Raw genomic sequence first — 6,745 nt, 5'->3', positions numbered from 1 at the left:
TATAATTTTGTGCCCAGTACACCATACATCACATTAAGTAACTCTGAAGGCTCATGAGTTAAGCTAAATGTCTTGATAAATCATGCACAAGTTAAACACTGGCAGCAATTCAAAGTTAATCATTTACTATTGTGTTATCAGAAAGCACCTTTATGTGATATAAGGCACATAAGTGATACACAATTTCAAGAATGTCAGTTTCAAATCACACTAGCTTTGTTTCAGATTTAGTACTGTATGTGCCCAAGTCCTGATATACTTTCTTCCCAAGGACTCGCAACACTGGCTCTCATCAGATACAGAGCAAGCAGCAACTACCACAGCCTTAAAGTGCAATACCACCAAAGGCCACCAGATGCTGGCTACAAAAAAACCCCTGACTCCAAATGACTCCCATTCAAAAAGCATTTACTTCTCTCTAGAAATACAAAGTCAATACGTTTTTTTTTAACAAGTCGTTATGGTCTCAATCTCTAAATTCAGACCCTCTGATAAGTGTGCTGATGGTCATTTTGGAAATTATTGCTCAGATAATAAGATTTGAAGACTTATAGTAGGTCCAGGACTCACACTGAGTTGGACTTTAGTTGTAATATTTCACTATTTAATGTTACTTGATAACAATACCTGCCCTGTTAGCACAATTTAGCTAAAGTAGTTTCCAGAGCGTGAAAGGCAGCATGTGTTTCTTGCTATGGGGATTTAAATTGACACTGATAAGATAACACAACATACAGTATAGTGCATACTAGGCTACAGCTGCCCTACACAATGAACACACACACACATTCAGAGATGTGAACTATTATACTGACTGTTCGCAAAAAATTTACAGATGAGGCCAGTTCAGATCAGCCTGTCTGATCCACATCAAATCCATCAGTGTCAGGAGATCTAACGTCTGCACACAACAAGTGCTCAGAGCAGCAGACACATTTAAAACTAATGTATTAATATTCAAAACCAGCTTCTTCAGATTTGTTATGTGCACTGAGAAACAGCAAAAAAATTTATTACAATATATTGTTCCTAAAGTCACACCACAATCATGGCAAAAACAGAATAAACTCATATTTTGTGGTTCATTTTGTTCTATTTTTGGCATTTTAATGCAGTATGTGGTACTTCAAACCCAGAGATATGTTGAGGTAACTTTAAGCTCAGTTATTGTGTCACCTCCTCAATGACATAAGATCTAACAAGACAAATCCCCATTTATTTTCCAAATTAACTCTAATGATCTGTTCCAGGTCCCAAAGACCTCAGACCCTTTTTACTAATTTTATGAAAATTGCTTATAAACATAATTTTGAACTGATGGCATGTTTCAGAAGACCCCTGCTGCAAATCCAAAATAACTATTTTGATTTATGTTGTTGGAGTTTTAGAGAAATTTGTTCATAAGAGGTCCAAACATGATTATATAGCACTGTATATTTCTTTGTCTGTTAATGACTATTTGGCAAACAAAAAGGAATATATATTTGTTAAAACGTCAAGTCAAATCAAGTCAAACTTTATTTATATAGCACAATTCATACACAGGGCAACACAATGTGCTTTACATAAAATGACAATACAGTTGTAACACAATCATAAAAGTACAAGTGCAGAATATAAATATGCATCAACAGGTTTTAGTGCAGTTATACAAGAATCAGTGCAGAAAATACAAATGTCAGAATATACAGAACACACACACAGACAAAGAACTTAGCCACAGACTGTTGTGAAGAGTAATGTTTTTAACCTGCTTTTAAAAGTGTTCAAAGTGGAGTCTCTCTCAGGTCCTCAGGCAGGGCGATCCGTCTACTTGGCGCATAAATACAAAAGACAGCCTCGCCTGCTTTAGAGTTAATATGATGGATGGTTAAAAGACCTCTGCCTGTGGACCTGAGACTTCTTGCTGGTTTGTATCTTATTAACATGTCTTTTATATACTGAGGTGCAAGGCCATTTAGAGCTTTGTATACAAGTAGAGGAATTTTAAAATTGATTCTAGTTTTGTTTTGATTCTAGTTTCTAGCCAATAGAGAGATCTAAGAACAGGTGTGATGTGTTCAGGCTTTTTAGTTCTGGTGAAAACATGTGCAGCCGCATTTTGAGTTAATTATAGTCACTGCACAGCTGATTTTGGGAAGCCGGTGAATAGATTATGACAGTAGTCTAGTCTGCTTGTTACAGATGCATGGATTAGTTTCTCAGAGTCTGATTTTGATAGAAAGCTCCTTAGTTTTGAAATGTTTTTTAGATGATAGAAGGCTGATCTTGTGAGATGATTGATATGGCTCTTAAAGTTTAGATCGCTGTCAGATTTCTAGCTTCACTTTTGTGATAGAGATAGAGACTGAGATAAACTGCAATTCTCTGTCTCTGAGCCTTTGCACCAAAGATGAGTTTTTCTGTTTTGTTTTTGTTCAGTTATAAAAAGTTCTCTGACATCTATCGATTAATATGATCAATGTACTGAGTTAGGGAATGTATGGGATCTAGGTCATCAGGAGGAGATATGTACAGCTGTGAATCATCTGCATAATTATGGTAGTTTATTTTGTGTTTCTGTATAATATGTGCAAGTGGGAGCATTTAGAGATTAAATAGTAGTGGTCGTGGAATCGAACCTTGGGGCTCTCAAACGTAGTAACTTATAAAACAGGAAATATACCATAATTATTGTTTGGTGTAATAACAAGGCTTTATAATCATTTCTGTATTTTGTGCCCTTCATTAATGAGCAGTGTGTATCAAAGGGAAACGTTATGACTACATATTGGTTTTTAATACAACCGGATGACAAAAAATATTTTAAAAAGGGAGAAAAAAAGTTTATTTTGCTAGTTTTATTTTTAGGATTTTTTGAATTATACTTTTGAACATTCATTTTTGTTAATTATTTTAAGGTTGTTCTTTATTTATTTCCTATACAACATTGGGGTCTGTGGGACTCCGTACAATAAGGAAGTGAAGCCAATTTCAACAAAACACAAGAGTTATAACTGTTTCTAATTAGATTTTTCAAGGCACAAATATCTCCATTCATGTTGAATTTTACTTTAATTAAAAAAAGATAATACAAATCATGTTATATAATAGAATAGAAAAGAATAGAATGACTTTATTTTCATTGCACATTTCCATTGCAACAAATGTTGCAACAAATCTCCATCATTCATCAAAAAGTCACCTTCCTATCGTTCATTCATGAACACACCACACACACACACACACACACACACACACACACACACACTATATTTAGCTGGCTGTAAATACAGTGAAACAAGCTTTGCTTTTTCTGTGCCGCTGCTCCTCTCGGCTGGTCTTCAGCCCACACGCCCACACTCACCCTTTTGCATGAATCCACTGAGGAGTATGGAAACGTCATTAAAGGCACATTAAAAAGGGATTTGCCTGGCTCATACTTTATTTGCCAGGCCTCTGGGGCTTGCAGTGGAGATTTGTTCAGGGCGAGTAGAGCCGTGATGTGTTTGCTGCTCTCTCTCTCTCTCTCTCTCTCTATGAGTAAGCTATTTACTAGTGTTTGTGCATATGTGTGTTCGGCTATATATAATGTTGGATTGTGTTGCCGGTGAGATCCCCGCCTCCCCTCACCTGTGCTTACTGTACATAGAGAGGTGATAGTCAGTTGATGGGTCTGCTGGTGGCATCGCTATGACTCATTCTCTCATTCTCTGCCTACAGGCTCTCACCCACGTACAATATGGACTGGACTCAAGTTAACTCTAATAGCCTATTATTCACTTTTTTTGGCAGGGGCAGCTATGGGAACCCTGCGCAAACAAGACAACAAGGTCCACACATGATGCCAATAAACAGGAATGCTTCCCTTTTGGGTTGGATTTAATATCGCAGTGAAAGACACCCTTGAAAAATCAGCTTATTCTGCTGCACATTTAGCACTTTTAAACTACCGTGCATATAGAATAACGCTTGTTTAATTCAATCTGTGCCCTAGTGTAATTAGGATGCATGATTTGACTTCATGCATCCCACTGGTACTACTAACTGAGTGGGATTCTTTATTACTCTGTGTTTTCAAAAGCCAACCTTCATTTAAGCTGAAGTGTCGGTGTTGATTTAAGTGCAGAAAAGTTTCCCAAACAGGACGTGAACCCTCGTCAAAGTGACTGCAGTCATGTTTTACCAAAGTGTTTGAGATAAATTCAAACCATCAGGGGTAAAATGTGCCACATAACTGTGCTAGATACAGGTTGGTGTATATTTTGTATATTATAAACACTGTTTGGGTGTTTTGTTTTGTTTTTTTTCTAATTGTGCTGCTGCAGTTTCAATGTTTTGTGCCATAATGACAAATCTGAAATCTCAAGTATATTATTTAGATTTGAAGTAAGAAAAATAAAAGATGTGTTTCAGTGAAATTTGTCTTGATTGTCTTCAGTGTTATCAGTAAAAGAATCCAGTAATGCAGTACATTTACTCAAGTACTGTGCTTAAGCACAATTTTAGGTACTTTGACAGCTTTAGTTACTTTTCAGATGAAGATTTGACACAATGGATAATCTAACAAGCTTTTAAAATACAACACATTGTTAAAGATGAAACCAGTGGTTTCCAACCTTTTTGGTGTTTTGACGTCTTACAAAAAGCAGTGTGTAGTCGGGGTCACATTTCACATGTCTATGAGTTGTTAACAGCTCCACCAAATAGTGATTTTTCCCTCTAAACTTCTCACATGCTTTCATTTCAATAAATGTTCAAATGATCCAATATTTCACCAAAAATCAAAGATTAGAGAAAAAGTCCAAAAACTGAAAACAGATTTGTGCATCAGAACTTTGTTTTTTCTTCTTTCCTCTCCCATTAATCATCTCACGACCCCTCAGATTTATCTGCTGATCCTTTGAAGGGGCCGGACCCCTAAGTTGGGAACCACTGGACTAAACTAGCTAACTGTATATAAAGTAGTTGAAGCTAGCTCCACCTCCAGCAGCTACAACAGTAACATGCTGCTCTAACACTGATGCTTCACTATTAATAATCTAATGATGTCATATATAATAATATATCAGTCAGAGGGACCAAACCACTACTTTTACTGCAATACTTTAACTACATCAAGCTCATAATACTTATGTTCTTTTACTAAAGTAAAGGATGTGAGCCAGGGGGCCAAAAGTCAGTGTGTGTCTTAAGGTCTTTTCATATTTTCCAGACAGCTGTGGACATGGACGCGGACCGTGGACGCGCACGCGCACACGGTTCCATTCATACTCTTCGGGGATCCGCGGACACAAACACACTTCACATGTTGAAACGTGATAACTTTCCAGAGTTGTGCATATTACAAACCGCTGTGCAGTGTTTTTCAGATCAGCCTTTAAACGCAATAATCTGTTACTCCAACTGGACTGCTGGATCATATTTCATTGTCACACCGACTCACCCCTTATTGTTTTACACAGGACTGTTTTCAACAAGGGCGAAATCTTCAGTCAGACATGAGGGGGGACCAAGTGGATATGGGGTTTTAGGCTTATCTTGGACTTTTAGCTACTTAGAATAAAAATGTCCTGACTGCTATGATGGAGCCTCAGATTCATCCATAAGGGCTGTTTTATTACAAACAATTCCATCGTATAAACCTGAAATCTGTGCGTAACAGCTGACCTCTTTATACACAGCCAATAGTGTAGATGTATAGCAGAAATTAATTACCGTCAGATCATGACCGATTCAGTGCAAATGAAGTTACCGCTGCTGAGCCACGTGAGTAAATGCACTCATCGCTCTCTGAATTTATGCCTGAGTCACATTAATAGCTGTAGCTTATTCTGACGGACATTTCAGTAGATTATGTAATAGATATAAAATACTGGAGAAGTAAAAGCAGCAAAATACATGAAAGTTGGTCTGTGATTGTGGAGAGCCCACGCACTTTGAGGATTTTGTGCTCTCTGCAGTTTTCATTATGGATCGATCTGTGTGCTGAAACGTGGAGGAAGGTTTGAAACACTGGAAACCGATCCGCTTACTATAAAAAGTAGTTTTACTGTCTGTAATACATTCACTGCCTGTATGCGCCTTGTTATGTGCAGCACCATATTTCTCCCTCTCCCCCTTGTCGCTCCACTCTGTTTCAGTAAAACAACAGTTCTGAGGAGCAGTAATATTCGGGGCTCGGCTAAAACCATTCGGGACTGAAGCAGTGACAGCCCCGGACCCAACGTTTTGGCACCGCGCTCACAGCTGTTGTGTTCACTGTTGCTGTTGACGTGAACACAAACGAGAGGCGTATTTTTTTTTTTTACCGTAAGTGTTGCAATATAGGGGCATTTGGGGGGGGGGATACCGTGATTCACGACGTAAAAAGATTATGGGAGGAGGGTAAAGTTGGGGGACAATGGCCCCTTGGCCCCCTCTACTTCCGGCGCCAGTGATCTGAGCACTTCTTCCACCACCGAAAACAAAAGATAAACAGTATTTGGTGAAGTTGGAGTATCAGAAGTAAAATCTTGATCGCAAGACACAATGTATTTTTACACCGTGCTGCTTTGTTAATTTAAGGATCTGAATACTTCCTCACTGTGGGCAACGAGTTCTGTTTAGTCATATAATATCTTATATAGGCAAACTTGATTCTACATAGTCAAAGTGTGACCAGTGATTCTGCTATTATACCACAAGACATTACAGCTGCTCTACTTAGTTGCATCTCTGTCTAGGAGTAATTGTTTCAAACAGGAAAAAAAGACAGAATCCAGGA

This window comes from Thunnus albacares, chromosome 17 (assembly GCF_914725855.1).
Source record: "Thunnus albacares chromosome 17, fThuAlb1.1, whole genome shotgun sequence".
Lineage (NCBI taxonomy): Eukaryota > Metazoa > Chordata > Actinopteri > Scombriformes > Scombridae > Thunnus > Thunnus albacares.
This window is presented reverse-complemented; position numbering follows the sequence as displayed.